Source organism: Lontra canadensis, unplaced genomic scaffold (genome assembly GCF_010015895.1).
Source record: "Lontra canadensis isolate GAN:19392208 unplaced genomic scaffold, GSC_riverotter_1.0 scaffold140, whole genome shotgun sequence".
Classification (NCBI taxonomy): Eukaryota; Metazoa; Chordata; class Mammalia; order Carnivora; family Mustelidae; genus Lontra; species Lontra canadensis.
In genome coordinates this window covers 2,573,668-2,583,212 of record NW_022631134.1, presented here as the reverse complement: position 1 = coordinate 2,583,212, position 9,545 = coordinate 2,573,668, and the positions used below count along the sequence as shown (strand labels likewise).

Here is a 9,545-nt window from a genome sequence, read left to right as displayed (position 1 = left end):
CCCCCTTTGATTGTGCTTAGGCATTTTGCCAGCCCGAGACATGGATTAATATGAACAGAATCACAGACTTTTCTGAACATAAGTCATTTACGTGTGTTTAGTGGCATACACGGAGCAAGAAAAAGGCAGACCGCAGTTGCCTTTGTATAGGATCTGGGTAGGTTTTGATTTCACTCAGAGCCAAGAACAAAGCAACCTCTGACTTTTTCCTCCAACTCAGCCCGTATGGAATGACTTCTAATGACTTCACGAACTGCTAGCCTTCAGATGACTGGAGCGTTTTTTACTTTTTAAGTTTTCCTCTTCTATGACGTTTTATGATTATACCTTATGGTGCAGTTCTATTTTTGTTCTTCATGGTTTTCTGAATGCTTAAAGTCTAGAGGGAAATTTTTTTAATCATTTTGGCCACCATCAAATGTGCTTTTCAGTTTGGGGATAATGTGGAGAGAGGCTTTAAGTACCGTGCCAACACCAAACATGGCATTCCCTATTGAATGAGCCAATTCCATCCCCTGAGTCTGAATAATTTAGAGGAGACGTGATGTCATTGTCTACTTAGAGATAAATGGAAAGGAGTCTGCGTGTAGACTTTTGGAGTGGTCTTTGTAATAATGGTAATTAAAAGAGCATTACCTCATATATTTAAACTTTTTGTATATACCATATGCTTTTCTCATTTTTACCCAATATTACTCATAAAGGGCTGGTAGTTCTGTTTCATTATTTTTGAAGCACTGTTTGATGACACTGGTTTAACAGTGCTCACAGTTCACTGCTTCAGTTTTCATCAAATTATATTTCTAGTTACACTAGACACTTTCATCATCAATTTCCATATGCCTCAAAGACATGCAAGGACCAGTTTGCCAACAGCAAATTCAGATATCAGATAATAGCTGCTGTAGAACACATTTTTCTCTTACTACAGACTTTTCTAAAATGGAAAAATCTTAGAATCCACCAAGCCAACTCCTTGACACTCAAACACACTCATATTTGCTTGACTAGATTAGCCTGTGTGTATGGTGAAGGTTGAGGTACCACAGACTATTTGATTTTGATATGGAGATCTTATGATAAAATAAACACTGGCCATATACACTTCCATATACTTCATACCCCAGCTGGTGGAAAAGCAGCAGCCATCCAATTTGCCAAAGAGCTACCAAGTTCCAAAGAATTCTTTCATCCCCCGTCCCTTAAATTCCCGTAATAACTTTCCCATGTTCCTGCCATCACATCTTGAGTCTCCTGTTGGCAAATGAATGCTACAGATTATGACCCATTATATATTCTAGACCACTCTGAAGTATGCAAAAAGTGTTGTGTCAACAACTAACTGATGGTAAAGTTCAAATTTCAACCGGTCATCATTTTGCTATGAACTATCAGTTTATTTGTTTTGCTTATGAATTTTAATGGCATAAGTAACCCAAAACTGTGGCTTGCAAGGCATAACATCCTTAATTTTACTTTTTGGAATATTGCTTATGTTTCAAAAAAATGGAATTAGTAAACTGAAAATAAAACTCTAAGTATGTTGGTCTTTCAAAGATCAATTCAATCATTCCCATAAATGAAAATAACAGAAGGATTTTCTTAATATGTTTTAGGACTACTGAATCCTTAAGGGACTATCTTTTAAAGTAATTTTCCATGATTGTAATATATGTGTAGTGTTTTGAGTTGGAATATGGACTGCCGGGTATTCTGAACTTATAACATGCACATAACACTGCTTTTAATGAAAGTTCTAGTATCTAGAGCCATAGAAAGATGTTTAATGACATGAGAGATGTTCATAGTATTCTATTCCCTTGAAAGAATAAGTTATACCGGTGATGGGATACGAGGGAGGAAAAAGAGGAACTTTTATTTCTTCATGTACTTCTGGGTTTAATTTATTTATGACTATGTATTAATGTTGTATTAAAAAAACTAAGAAATGTTTTTTCTTTTTTTCTAAGAATGTTTTTCTTTTTTTCTAAGAATGTTTTAAGAATGTTTTTTTCTTTTTTTCTACTTTTCTAAGAAAAGTACAAAGCTTATAATCATTGCTCGATATGTATCAGTCATTAATCTAAGTGCTTGAAAATATATTAACACATTTAATCCTTGTAACAACTCTATGAAGCAGATATATTTAATATCTCCTTTTTACAAATGAGGAAACCAGGATACAGAGGGTTTTAGCAACTTTTTCAAGGTCACACAGGTATTAAGAGCCAGAGGTGGGATTCCAACCTCGGTTTTCCTCTCAACTACCACTCTATACACTTAACTGCATTCCCAATTTTATTCCATTTTTGTAAACTACATTTAACTAAAAAGCTATATAACAAAATTTTATAATGATATTTCTGAATGATGAAATCACAGCGAATTTTTATTTTTTTCCTTTTGCGTGTCTGTATTTTCCAAATTTTCACAAAACAATGAATAGAAAAAGGAACAAAAACTGAAAATGAAAAAAATAATATTTTCTAAAGTTCCTTCTGTGCTGAGCATGAAATAGGGATTTTGATATAGTGCTATGTGTGTGTGTGTGTGTGTGTGTGTTTTAAAGATATTATTTATTTCAATCTCAAGTAGGCAGAGAGGCAGGCAGAGAGAGAGGGGGAAGCAGGCTCCCTACTGAGCAGAGAGCCCGATGCGGGGCTCGATCCCAGGACCCTGAGATCATGACCTGAGCCGAAGGCAGAGGTTTAACCCACTGAGCCACCCAGGTGCCCCTGTGTGTTTTTTTTTAACTACCCTCCAATCAACCTTTCTTTTATTTTAGCTTCTAGTTAAACCATGTGCTCTAGGTTTTGGCTATTCAACTGTTCTCGTGTAGGCAGATTTTAATTTTTTTTAGGGGTGGTCATTATGGGGAATCATGAGAACAGAAGAAATTGATGGAACTTCCAAAATGTAGAAATGCCAAGAAAAGGGTGAAGTTAGAAAACATAGTTGTCATTATAGAAGTCTGAAATGTCTGTATTTGTTGCATTTCCATCGCATCTTTTCTTAGAAGTTGGAGTTGTCCAGCAGAGCCACAGCTTGTACCAGGAAGAAACCCAGCGACTACAATATCTTTCTTACAATTGGTTTGGGAAGATTGATCGGGTCCACATGGAATAATCCCTTGCTGAAAGAAGAATATTCTTATTTGTAGTCAGTGTCTATGCATTTCTTCTGAAAGCATATCTTTTTCTTTGAAGATTTCACTTAAAAAACAGCCACTTGTGAAGACTCCCTTAGAATATTGTTTTAAATATAAGTGAATTAGTTCCAATGAGGACAAACATGGAAGTGATGTAGCATCTAAAAATCTTTATAGGAAAATGGAAATACCCTTACCTCCTGCACTTATGCTTCATATGAAATAACAAGTCCAGACGTGTGAGCCAGAAGTAGGTGGGGGACACTGAATGGGAGATAAAATTTTAGGATCTCTGTGGTAGTTAAAAAATATTGTTAGGTAAGTATGGCTCTCAGCCTTGTCAGTATTTCAATATTCTAGTAATCTTTGTCTTTATTACGTAAAATTTATTCAGATATCTTGAATCCATTCCCGTCTCTCTATGTGTCTTGTCTCTTCCAAACTGTCATGCTGTTGAAGGCTACCATCATCTTCAACCCAATGCCAGCAATAACCCCTAGCTGGCCTCCCGATGTTCACTCTTGCCCCCTAAAATCCATTCTCCACGGTGGGGGAAAAGCAACCTTTTCAAAACACAAATCTAATCATGTTAGCCTTTCTACTTAAGATCCTTAAACAGCTTCCGGTTGCCCTCAGGATGAAGTCGAACATCTTGAACAGAGCCTTAGCTCTGACCTTCAAATGTTTTTAGCCTGGCCCTTTGGTCCTGGCCTCTGTGTACCAATCCAGATCCAGACCCTTCTCACATGCACCATGTGATTCCTCCTTTAGCAACGCCCACAGGGCTTCTTTTTCCTATGATGTGTTTGTATTTCTTTTCTCCATCAGAGAAATCTTTGCTCAACCTCAGAGAAGAAAAGTCTTATTTTATGTTTTGTTTTTGGTCTTAGTTTTTTTGTTACTTTTTTTTTGTTTGTTTGGGGTGTGCGTGTGTGTGTGTGTGTGTGTGTGTGTGTTTTACACCAGGTGCCTCTTCTTTTCATTGATATAATTTGTAATTATTTGTATGATTATTTAACATCAGACTGCTCGCACCCATGAGATTATGTACCTTATAATGTGAAGGAAAACTCTACTTTTTGCACCTTTAGACAATCAGCGTGGTATAAATATTCTGCCTAGTGTGAAGATTAAAAAACATTTGTTGAATAATCAAGCCATTATATTAATAATACAAAGAGATATGGGTTTTAGATTCTGCTTGTCTCTCAAACTCAGTTTTTAAAAAACGTATTCACTCATTTGTTTTTAATAAGAAGGAAAATTACATAATGTATTGCTTACTCAAACTACTGATATATCTTACACTAGCTTGTCAAATTGAATTATTAGAATTGAAAACCCCCACATACATTTTCTTTAATCAGGTTATTATGGTTTTTCCACATACCCGTCTTTCAAAAGAGAATACTTTGCTTTTCAATTCCATGAGAATGCTCTTCCACTGACAACCCTGTCCCAAGTACCACTAAATTCCACCATTTTTCCAGAATTGGGATCATGATATGGGGAAAAACTTGGCAAGCATTAATTGATAACAGAAATCATGCAAGTCTGTTAAAATGGAAAACACACTAACACATGCTCAGTATCTTGTCAGATTTTTAAATTAATTTTTAAAATTATTATTGTATAAATAATACTTGTCTTAGTTGTTGATACATGCTAGATGTTGGCTAGTAAGTATGGTAATTGGTGAGTTTTGCAAAATTTAAAGATTTCCACACCCTCCATGTTTATTATTTAAGCTGCTGGCAAAGCTTAGCCTTTCTGAGATAATGTCTTAAAAATTTATTTTATGAAGCAAAATTTCCTCAGTTCTAGAGTCTCCTGAATCTTTCTCATTCATAAACATTTACACTGGTTTACCAAAAGTTAATTTTAAATAAAAAGGACAAAACACATATATTTATTTTGAGAACTTCTAAAACGATCTATCAAAAAATCAGGTTAATCACATAAGTTTCTTTTGAGACTAGTATCTCTGAATTTAAAGATTCAAATTTTACTCAGGGATTTTTTTGTTTTTATATCTTACTGTATTTTTTAAAAGGCTCACTTTAAACAGGTGTGATACGTGATAATCTTCAGTTTATGAGAAAATCAATTTCTGAAACAGTCTTATGTATTATTTCATGTTTATAAAGATATTAGCAAACCCTTTTAAATGTACTATTTGAACACCATAAGAAGGTCTTAGCTCTTATCCTCTGACACTGGCCTCATGACATCACTTCTGTTTCTGCATATCTGGTATGGATTTTCCTTGATTGTATAGTTGTCTCCTTCACTGATGCTTTCTCTTACTCACTTCCTCATTTATTGACCCATACAGTCATTTAATAAATATTTCCAAGTTTCTACTATGTACACAGCACATAAGAACAAAGGACACAAAGGAATAAAGGGTATAATTTTTTTTAAAAGATTTTATTTATTTGAGAGAAAGATTGAGAGAGAGCATGAGAGGGGAGAAGGTCAGAGGGAGACGCAGACTCCCCACAGAGCTGGAGCTGGGAGCTGGATACAGGATTCGAGCCCGGAACTCCGGGATCATGACCTGAGGAGAAGGCTGTAGCTTAACCAACTGAGCCACCCAGGCAGCCCTAAAGGGCATAATTCTTAAACTTGAGGAGTTTATAACAAAATAAAACAAAACAAAACAAAAACAAACAAATAAAAAAACCCCTACATTTGAAACGAGTCAAAAATATGAAAACTATAGGAATTAAAAATAAAATGAGGATGTTCACTGGCTCAGATTTTTTTAAATTGCACCATAATAGTAGTTCTGTCAGCAGGCTCTGATTTCTTATAACCTATAATCTTAAGCTTTACTGGAAAATGATAAAGATGCAGAAAATTTTAATAGAAAAAAGAAGCAAAATGGTTGCTTTTTGTTCATAGAGTTAGATTGGTGTACATAATTTCAATAAAATTATTCAGTGAAATGCAATAGTTTTGATAATTTTTTTTCCTGAAGAAGAACCACAGGATTGAACCAGTTTTAAGTTATACACGTGTCCCTAAAGTACTGGAAAACCTATCCTCACAGGGAGAATGAGAGCTAATGCCAAATAAAGTATTAAGCTTTCAAGGGAAGTAGCATCCACTTTCCAAGCTTCCACCTAAAGTTCTCCCACGCTCTACTCTCTCATTTTCTTCCCTGAATGCATTCTGAAAAGATATTTTAAAAGATATTGCAGGAGGCTATCAGGAAGCATATTTGCCAGTTCCTTCGATGAAATCACTGGAGAAAGGGTCCAAATTTACATTCCATTAAAGGGAAAAATTTGTAATATTTGCATAAAGGCAATCATAAACTTGGCATTTTATTTTTAGCCTTCTTTTACTTTCCATTATAAACAATAAAAATTGAATTTAACAATGACAAAAAAATGAACCTTATAGGCTCACTTATGTTTAAAAAAAAAAAAAAAGTCCCAGCCTATAGCATTTCAAATTTGCTATAATGAGGCTCGATGTTTCAAAGCTGATGTCGGGGGACAGACATGGTTCACATCCAATCATTTTAAAACAAGCTTTTAGTATAGGTAGCGATATTGATGGAGAATATGATTTAACAAAACACAACATGTTCAAATCCATGTAATGAGAATTATTTGAAAAGTGAGTCCCTTTTGTTCCTGACTATTATTTTAAATTTACTGCTATTTCTCAGGCTTTCTTTATTTTGGTAACCTAATAGAAATAAAAATTCATAGCCGTAATACAACTTGGTCACTACTTCTCCCAGTGGATAACTGATCATCAGGAACACAGAAGAGGATGACTTCCTCCTACGCTACAAGTTACAATTTCAAGCAGCTTTTTTTTGCCTCAATTTTTCCCCACTCAGTAAAATGATATACAAATTTTCATCAACTTTGTTGATGAAAGGATCACTCACTTGTTTTGTATAGCATTAAATATCGTGTAACATGTGCTACTAGGTAGAACACATTATTATTTATTATCTGTGTGCACACATATAGATTCAGGTTCACGCATGAATTTAAGTTTGGCTGTTTTGATTGACTACCAGTTATTAAAAAAAAAAAAAGGAAGAAAACCACAGAAATTATTTAACTTGTGTTTTTTTTTTAAACTGATAAAATCAGCCCAAATCAGTAAAAAAATTCAAACCATTTAGATAAGAGGAGTGCACTACTAACTCAGAGGAAGGAAAACAAAACCAAGCATTTCTTCAGCAACATGATTCTAGTCAGTATTTCCTGCTACACTGGAAAACAAAAACAAAATTTAAAGGTGCTCCCTCCCCAATCTTTGCCATCTTTAATGTCAATGCCACTTGCTGTGATTTGTGCTGGGCAAGGAGAATCACTGTCCTCTTGATCTCAGAACATTTGACAAGTACTGACACACTGGCTTACTGTACAACAAAATAAATTTATTAGCAACACCATCTCTCCCTTCATTTCAGCTCAGGCATAAGAGATAGGTTACTTAAAATTCAAGTGCCAGGAAAGCCCATTGTAAAAGGGAAATATTTTCTAGCGAATTCCGTTTGATCTTTTTTTTATAGGGGCTCCTACCAGCCTCTTTCCCTTCCTCCCCAGACCCTGGAAACCAATTAGTCTCAGCACAGAGGCCACAGACCAGGTTGAAATGGTTCCTTTTTATTTTTAGGGGATATAATTTCAGCCAGGATGTCTAGTCAGTTGTCAAATAGTATACTTAGCACACGTCTCTCTCTCACACACACATCCATTGGATCTCCCTTTGGAGAATGCCTAGGTCTCTGAGTCCCACTCCTGGAAAAGAATTAGATCTGGTTGCAGTCCAAATCCTTCAGCTCTGACAATGGCATAACATCACAGGCCCACTTCGTCTTTTACACAGGGCCTCACCAACCAAGTTTTCTAAAAGCCTTCTCTTCCTTGTCTTCTGTCCTCTAGCATGTCAGCAGCTTTTCCTTTCCTTAGGTTGTTTGCATACAATCCTGAAAGTCTTTTTTGCCATTATTGAAAGTAGCAGAAAACAGGACCAACTTTGATTTTTAAAATGTTTTTGAAGTGCTTCTTGTTTGGGGGGCAAGGGGGATATGTGCTCCCAAAACAAAAATGGGAAAAATTAGAGTCTTTGGCCCTCCTCACCCCCTAATTCTGAACCTGCCTTAATTCGTGGAGGTGAAAAAAATTACCATCTGGATTGGCCTTTTCTTTCTCAGGCACAACATTGCAGAGAGAAAGGTGTGTGTGTGTGCGTGCCTATCTGGCTAGTTGAAAGGCTTGAGGAAAGAGAGCACAGCTCTTCCCCAGGAAAGCCTAAGCTCAGCAGATGGGAGAGGACCCAGGGTCGCCTTCCCTGGTTTGAGCCCCGTGCCCGAGCCGCTCCCCTTGCCCCCGAGGCGAGCTCGGCGCCCTGGAGCTGTGCCAGGACTCCAGACAGCGCCAGGCAGGTCGGTGGATGGGGGGGCCTGGGTGTTCTCTCTGCGGAAGACGCCCATTTGGAGGGAAAACTCCCTTTATTTTTCTGGGGCTCCGCAGCCGTCCCCCTCCCCGGTCCCCTATCATTTCTACGCTGACCACACTCCAGATGATGAACTTGCGGCTCAGCTTCCTGCTGCCTGCTTGACCCGAGAGCACCAGCAGTCTGCCGGCCTCGCCCTCAGCTCCCTCCTCCTCTTGCAACCCCGGGGCCTCGGGGCGCGGGTGGGGGTTCCAGCGCGCCCGGGCTGCAGGAGGGGCGCGCGGGGGCGCGGGGTCCCGCCGGGGAGCGCGCACGGAGCGGCGCCTCAGCCGCCCTGCTTCCTGGAGCTGTGCTCCTTTGACCCCAGTGGCAGTCCCTGTCACTGCACCGCTCGCGCTCCCTCTGGCTCGCCGCGCCCTCGCTCCCTCTCCTCGCCCCCTCGCTCGCTCTCTCCCCAGAACGAGGCTGCTCGGGTCCTTTCTCCCCCCCCACCCCCGCCTCCCTCTCGTGCCGCGCCCCCCGGCCCCCAGCCCCAGCCCGCGGCGGGACCTCCGGGGTCGAAGGTTCTGGCCCGCCCGCGCCCCTCGCCGCCCCCGCGCGCCCCCCGCACGCCTCCCTCCGGCTCGGGCCGCTCCGCGATGGATCGCCTGCTCTTTGGGCGCTGAAGGCATCCCCGGGACCCGGAGCGCAGCCCGGGAAAGGTAATCCGCCCCGGGAAGGGAGGCGGAGGGCGGGGGAGGGGGAGGAGGCGGCCGGGCGCCCGGTGCCGCGCGCGAGAGGAAGGGAAAAAAAAAATGCACACACAAAGCGGAGCCCGGGTGAGAGGTGCCTTGTCAGAGGCGCGTGCGAGGGGCTTGGAGGCTGCGGACCGCGGCTGCCCTGGTGCTCCTGACGTTCGCACGAGCGGGCGCTTCCCGGGCAATTCGGAACCCGAGGAGGGCGTATTTTCTACCCCAGTGCGAAA

The 9,545-nt window shown here is 39.9% G+C and overlaps 1 protein-coding gene across 1 annotated transcript in view; it reads left to right on the top strand.

Moving 5' to 3' along the window:
* Positions 1 to 8,861: 8,861 nt before the first annotated feature.
* Positions 8,862 to 9,545, top strand: part of MPPED2 (metallophosphoesterase domain containing 2) — a 175,854-nt gene continuing 175,170 nt past the window's right edge. The window contains exon 1 of the mRNA XM_032843418.1: positions 8,862 to 9,282. The gene's annotated coding sequence lies outside the window, so the exon portion shown is untranslated. The remainder of the gene's footprint in view (positions 9,283 to 9,545) is intronic.